This window comes from Saccostrea cucullata, unplaced genomic scaffold (genome assembly GCF_032062105.1).
Source record: "Saccostrea cucullata isolate Sc308-1 unplaced genomic scaffold, CSIRO_AGI_Scuc_v1 ctg20363, whole genome shotgun sequence".
Lineage (NCBI taxonomy): Eukaryota > Metazoa > Mollusca > Bivalvia > Ostreida > Ostreidae > Saccostrea > Saccostrea cuccullata.
Genome location: NW_026937292.1, coordinates 1 through 7,940, shown reverse-complemented (window position 1 = coordinate 7,940; position 7,940 = coordinate 1). Strand labels below are relative to the sequence as shown.

The following is a 7,940-nucleotide window of genomic DNA, read 5'->3' as shown; positions in this document are numbered from 1 at the left end:
TCAAAAATCAACACATATGACACCGGAAATACATTTTACAGTATTAAAATCAGTTGAGGTACGGACGGATATTTTAGTCCCGGAACTTATTTACCTTGTGTGCAATGTCATCAAGAATGTCAAACTTTACTCGTTTTTTCTTCACCTCTGCGTAAACCGATCCATTGAAGTACCATGCCGATGAAACACCCTCACAGTCCAACAGGCGCGCGATCAACTCGCCGTTCTCCTTGGTAACGTCATCGCCTAGTCGAATGTTACCGGGGGCCGCCTTCACTTTTGACCGCTTTCGCATTATATGGGCCTTTTTGTCGTTATTTGTCATTTTCATGAGAATGGGTTTTGGTGCTTTACCCTTGGATCCAGGTATCCTGTGACATGCCACAATGTCACATTCGTTAACCTCTACTTCCCCTTTCTCCTTCAATACAGATTTCACGACCTCCATAATATCCTCATCTTCTGTTTCCTGAACACCGTAAATTTTAATATTGTTTTTTCTGCTGTATTGCTCATTATAGTTAGCTTTCACTGTGGCAAAAGTAGCAAGATCGTTCAGCTGATCCATTTCCTTTTTCAGTTCTCTATTGTTTTTGTTAGTTACCTAGAATTCTATTGTAGAAAAAAATTTGATGCAAGTAAATTCATTAAACACATTAAATTCAGCAGAGTCGACTGTGCTCACTTAAAAAAACACAATTTTTATCAAATTTATAAATTATAATTTTTAACATTTATAAATTGATTTAAAATGACACAGTTATCCACAGAGCTCTTCAGCAGGCAAATTAAAACAGAGATAAAAAAATATATTTTTGCCAATCCTGATTAACTCTGGACTCGGTCTTCGGTTGTCAACAAAGACTCCGTCTCTGATTCTTCGTCACTTCCGCTGAATGGCAGTGAGTTCTCCTTTACGTCCATTTCTGTAATTTTTGGATCCTCGTCATTCAATGGAATTATACTGAGGGTCAGATCCGGATTCACTTTGGATTTCTGCTCTTTTGACTTGTCCGTTAAAAAGCTTCGTGGATCAAAATCATCATAAAATACGGGGCGCACGTCATCAAATTTGCTCGCTTTTTCGGTATTTGGAGTATGTATGACGGAAGCGACGTGTTGAGCTATAAGGTAGAAAACCAATAAAAGAACACTCTCTGTGAACAGTAAATAACAGAACCACATAGGTGTGAGTTTGTCCATGAGAGTCCCAAGTACAATGGGGTTAACCATGGTGCCTGATGATGACGCAATCAGAAACAGTGACGCAACCTTTCCAGTTATAGTAAGAAGTTCCTCCTCTGTCCAAATAAACATGGTGGGAAAATGATAGACAGCGCAAATCCCGCTAACGTTGCACAAATCCAAACTCCTGCGTCATAACCTTCGTTGGAAGTTAGGAATAATCCGGTGAATGCTACAATCAGTAGGCCGCTGTACATGCATATCATTCGTACCGGAGTTAGAACCCGTACCAGAAATATTCCACAGACACGACCCCCGCCGAATGCGGCCCAGTAAAACGATGTTGCAAAAGAACCAGCAGATTTAGACCAATCCATTTGTTTGACACAAAACGTTGCAAGGAAACCAGCAAACGTATCCTCTATGGCGCTATAGCACCCCATTATACACATCATGTTTGCTATGGCAATTATTTTGGATTTTAAAGGAAGCACTTTGGGCTGACTTTCTTCGGTTTTTGTCCGTTTTTTAATTTTCTTCTTCGTCTGCTTTATGGATTTTCTGTATAAAACGAAAAAGAAGATGGCTGCCGTGGAGGCCAACAAAGCCGAGAGTAGATAGGCAATGTAAATTCTAGACTTTGGAGGAGGGTGGGGAACCAGTTTAGTAATATACGTGATATTTTTGGTAAATGAGACATTTGTGACGGTATTTACAGTAAAATTCACTCCTGTAGCAGATTTTGTTTCATTTAAGGCAACTGTCACAGTGTCAAAATCTGCTTCCGGTATGTAATAATCCACGGGAGTTTTACTGAGGAAGAAAGTTTTATGTTTCGGAGCCAAGAAAGGAGCGGTTGCCATTGGTGATACAATTCCCCCTAACGCAAAACAAAAATGCAAAGCCTGCATGTAGACTCTTCCCTCTTCGCCCCACGTGTAGACTATTTCGGCATTACAAACTGTAAAAATAAAATTTAAGGTTATGAACCACATTAAGATCTATGTAATGAATCACTACAGTTACATGTGGAATTGATACATGTAATTTGAATTTGATAACAAGGTTTTATTACAAACGGGTCTCTATTCGCATTTATAAATAAAGGTTTTAATCAACTATAGAGGTTAAATGTCGGACTACAGGAGCAAAAGTTCCATGAATTGATTATGTTAGGTCATGAGTCGACTCCGGGCAAGTCAAGGACTTGAAGCTCACATGTAAGATAAATTAACAATTACAGAGCTGAAACAAGCCTTAGTGGAAAAATTTTGAAATCACTGATGCTCTTATAAAAAACTTACTGGCGTCCAGAGCTCCACAGAAAGTTCCTTTGGCGACATGCATGATGACCATGATTTCATACACAAAGCACCATGGAATAATGGCTGCCGTTATGGCGTTACCAAGGACAGCGATGAACAGCAGAAGGAGTTTATTATAGCTGTCAAATAGAACCCCACAGAGTAGGGACCCCGTGAGGTACCCCACAGAATTAGCAGTCATAAATGCGGATCCTTTCTTTATGGTGGTGGAGGTAATGATTTGTAGGTCAAGGAAGGAGGGACCGAATTGTCCAATGATCCATCCCTGTTGGAAAAAGCAGAATTAAGTGAAAGAAATAGAATATTATGTTTGTAACATAAAGACTGTCAAATACAGATACCATGGCAAATTCATTGTTTTAATCAAGTTTTTCTGGTTTAAGTTTTCAGATTTGCAATCTTTGATTATTTTCACCGAGGAATATAGCTTATTTGCGCTCTCTCCCTATGTTCTAATTCTTTTTGTATGCATAGCAGTGGTCTTTCAATTTACTAACTATACTTGAGTATACTAAATAAATTATATATAAAACTTGTTTTAAACGTTTGTTTTAATTAAAGTAATGTAAAAGTGTTTTTCAGTGTAACTTGTAAATTTAAAAGAAAGGAAAACCGGTCACTGCTTACCAGAATCATAAAAGACCAAAGCAATCCGATAGTTAAGATGAATTTTCTTCTAAAATCCAAGTCATTTTTTAGCCTGGTTAAAAACTTTGGTCTCCTTTTCTTCTTTTTTCGTACATCTTCTTCATCATTTTTGCCTTTTCCGAACGGGACTCTTTCATACATCCGCCGGATTCGCTCGATGATTTCAAGGTCAGGGCCATCGTAGGTCAAGCGGAACCTATCTACGGTAGCTAGGTCATTGTCTTCTTCCATTTTGGGAGCATATAAATGCTGCAGCCCTAGAAAAGAAACAGAGGATCTTAATCTAATATTTGAATTTAGTATCTTAGAATACGAGAAATGTTGCAATAAATTATTATCATTATACATATGTACAATGTTCTTATGATTTTTTTTTTGTTATTCTTAGAGCATAAACCAAAATGATCATTTTATCTAAGATGATTATTCTAGTAATTAAACTTATTTAGATAATTCACTAACTTTTGTTATTTATAAGTTAACATTCTTTATCTTAAAAGAACTAGCACTGATCTTTAATTTTTAACTGATAAATTTAAAAAAAAGTTATATAAAAAGCGAAATTACAAACCTGGAATCACACTATCAAACTGAATCATTATGAATTGGTTAAATCCTCAATTATATAATCAATTATCCATTTAGTAATTGGCAAAAATAATTATAAAGCACATATTTTGTATATCATCATTTTTCGACACATGAAGAACAGTACATTGCAAAGTGGCTTGTGTAAAGAAATGAAAATCTAATATAGCTCTAAACGTATATTGTCGAGAATTTTTCAAACTAGCTCTACATAATTAAAATAGATTGCATAACAATAATATAAGTTTGACAATTATTAATGTCTCTATTTTAAGTTTTTCTAATTTATCACATTATTTATGTTGGGACGTGCCCTTGATGTATTATTTACATTGATTAACGTCGATTGCAGTTCAATGACTGGATGTGAACACGTGCCCCTAGGGCCTGACAAGTTGGTGGTCCTTCAGCACTTTGTTATTTCGCTCTCAAAAACTTTCATGAACATCCACCTATTTACATCAACGTAAGGTGTAGTTTCACCGATTTGTTAAACTTATGAAGTTGAACTAATTTTCAGTAAAAAGAAACTTGATGTTTTTTTAAAGATGCAATAAAACTATTTCAAATTTATTTCATAATTTGATATTTTGAAATTTAGATTTAAATCCTTTAATGACTTACATGTATGCTAGATAGAAATATCAGTTATGGCGTATATAATTGTAAACTACATCAATAAATGCATTGCTGAATCATTTTTTGTTTTGTTAATTTTGTATTTCCTTTTTGATTTCATGAAAAAATTCCACTTTCCATGCAATTTCTAAACACAAGTAATCTGAATATGACGAACAGTAAATGAGGTGAAATAAATTGACTCAAAAGAAATTATATTTTCTTACCTTATAATATTACAACCTCGAACAAGTATCCATGTAGTTTCGGTTTATTTCGCCGAGTCTTTTTATGCCAACACTTTCCAGAAAGTTTGATGATTTGTGCATGTGTGATCGAACGCAAAATCAATCAACCGATTTGTGCAATCCTTTATCTCACTTTCGTACTTTCTTTGTCCTTCTAAAAACCAATTACTTGATGAATTATTTCTGTTACTTTCATGACTAATCATTGCATTTTTCTCAATTAATAAATTTTCTGCTTCGATATTAAAATTAATTTCATTAAAAGATTTTTAAAAGGTAATAAACAAACTAGATACTTATAATTTCTTCGAAGATCCAGGTTACGCGTGTAACCATTATTATATACATGTATAATTAAAAAATGTGCGACGGAAATTTCCATTTATTTCATTACCTGTATATCATTATTATTTGAAAATAAAACATGTAAAAAAAAAAAATAGTAAGGATATGGAAGCACCTTATTCCTTGTCTTGGAATCTTTTTTAGAGATTAAATATTTTAATTGTTAAAAAAATATGAGATGAATTAGATGAGGGTAGCATAATATCAGTTAAGTAATTTAGAAGCAGCACTCCCCGGTGTGTTATATCGTATTTTTCCTTGAAAGTGATCCTACATGTAACATTATGATCCCAGCCCTTTCTCTAAGTTAGATTCCATGCTGTGTACATCATAACTGACAAAGATCTTATATTATTGTTATATGATTATCTCTTGGAATGACTAGTTGACATATGAAGTTCGTTCGGTACAACTGAATCAAGAAATAATTCGCCATTAAGAAATAATATAGGCCTAGAAAGACTTTTTTTTCAAAGACTTAAAACTAATTTTGATAAATTGTAATAATTAATTAATTTTTTTTTCATATCAGAATAATTCGTTAAAAAATTACGTGAATTGTTAAATCGAATTAAATTTGTAATGACAAATTGACAATTATATGGAATTCAAAAAATATTTTGATTAGTCCTGAATACATGTAGGCTTTCTAGCAGATACACAAACACTCCAGAATATTTCAGTTCTATATTCTAAATGTCATCAACATGTATTTGTGAAACATCGACGCCCCCGTATGACAGTTCATTGCAAAGATTGTCAGCCATAGTTTCTCAAATGCAAGTACAGGTATGACTTAGGTGAAATTTTATTCAAACAAGGTCAAAAGTCAAAGGGTCAAGGTTGTTGGTACTTAAGAAAAGGTCTTGTCATAGGAAATACACATTTGAGCCCTAGAGTTCCAAATTATGGTCGATTTCAAAAGTAGGTCAAACTCAAAGACCAAAGTGAAAGAGTAACGAGATGTGTTTGTGAAACACTATGCGCCCGGCGGCAACAAAGTTCCCAAAAAATATATTTAGCATATAGGTCACAGTCAAGGTCACAAGGTCATTGCTCTTGATGTCATTTGAAAGAGCTTAATTAATGTTGCATGCATACTAAATATGAGGTCTCTGTCACTCATGGTTCAAAAGTTATGGCCAAATTTCGAAAAAGCTATTTTTAGCTTATAGGTCACAGTCAAGGTCACTAGGTCAATGACCTTGGTGTCAATTGAAAGAGCTTAATTAGTGGAGTAAGCATACCAATTATGAAGTCTTTATCTTTCATGGTTCAATAGTTATGGCAAAAGTTCGAAAAAGCTATTTTAGCATATAGGTCACAGTCAAGGTCATAGGGACATTGACCTTGATGGCATTTGATCTTTTCTAGTGGAGTTTGCATACCTAATATGAAGTCTCTATCTCTCATGGTTAAAGTTGACAACAGACAGACAAACAGACAGGACAAAAATAATATACGCCTCGGATCTATCGATAGCGGCACATAAAAAATTATTAGCACCCATAGAAATGTTTTTATCAAAATAAATAGGCTATTGTCCATGTACTTCAATCTGACTTCTCTAGCATCAGCAAGTTAAAAAAAATGTTCAAGGTTAAAGCCTTTTTTTAAAAAGTGGTCATATCTTTAAAATCAACGTTGAACGGTAAAGTTTTTCAAAAGTGCATGAGAATTCCAAAGTCAAGGTCAAGGGATGAAAAATATTTGTACCTAGTCAAAAGCTTATAGCGAGAACTCAGATATAAAATGAAAGGTATCCTTAAAACCAACCCTCAAAAGCTATGGACAAAATTGAAATTTGGTAAAATGTTAAAAGTGGGTTAGCCTTCAAGAGTTCAAAACTTATTGGACACAGATTTGAAGTTATTATTTTCTCTATAATATTACGACTTATATATTTTAATAGCATTTCACACAAAAATTAATTAAAAATCTATTTCATACAAAAGATATAAAATTTCAAATTTTTTGGCGGGTTTGATTGACTCATCCTTGCTCTTTCACAAATTAATTTTATTCTTAATCCTTAGGAAAAGTGACAATCTCGTTGTGTATAAATGAAAAATATTAATACTAAAATCCAGAAAATTCAGAGTAGACATGTTCGAAAGCAAAACAAACACACGATATATTGTGTTGGTGCAGTTGTGGTAAGCAGACTGTGACGATTTGAAGCGCACCCGGTAAATTGTAAACATAAACAATAACAGAACACTTGCCCTGTTTACAAAAACTGTTTAAATAACACGGGTGCACATATGTGCTCGATTTGCTAAACTCTGTACGCAACTCTTAGTTCGGAATGATGACACTTATGAAGGGGTTTTGCTTTCTAATATTTCTACTCTGAATAAAATTATTTTTCTGGATAAGAATTTTAACATTTCTCATTAATACACAACAAGATTGCCACTTTTACTAAGTATTAAGAGTAAGATTAAAATTTGTGGAAGTGCAAGGATGTATCAATCAAACCCGCCAAAAAAATTGAAGTTTTAATAACTTTTAAATGAAATAAGATTTTTAATTAATTTTTGTGTGAAATGCTATTAAATATAAGTCGTAATATTATAGAGAAAATATTGGCTTCAAATATTGTCCAAGTACCTTTAAATACATTAATAGTCAAAGAGAGTTATTATCAAAAGAAATAAATTTGTGCAATATAAAAGTTTTAGTTCCAATCTCTAATTTAAAAATATAAGCAAGGTAGAAAATTTTGCGAACAAACAGACAACTAAACAAAAGGGACGGACAGAGCAAAAACTATGTGCTCAAATCTTAAAATAGACGTGTATTTCGAGTATAAATTTTTAATTATTCTAAGATACACAACAGGTTCCTCTTTTAAATGTTTTATTCTTACGCATAATTTATTATACCCCCCCCACTTGAAAAGCGGGAGGGTATATATAATGGTATGTCCTCCTGTCGTACGTCCGTCAGTCTGTACGTCCATCCGTCCGCCTGTCTGCTA

The 7,940-nt window shown here is 33.7% G+C and overlaps 1 pseudogene; it reads right to left on the bottom strand.

The window, feature by feature from the left end:
- Positions 1-794: 794 nt before the first annotated feature.
- LOC134247757 (sodium-dependent glucose transporter 1B-like) lies at positions 795-3,757 on the bottom strand (annotated as a pseudogene).
- Positions 3,758-7,940: the final 4,183 nt, after the last annotated feature.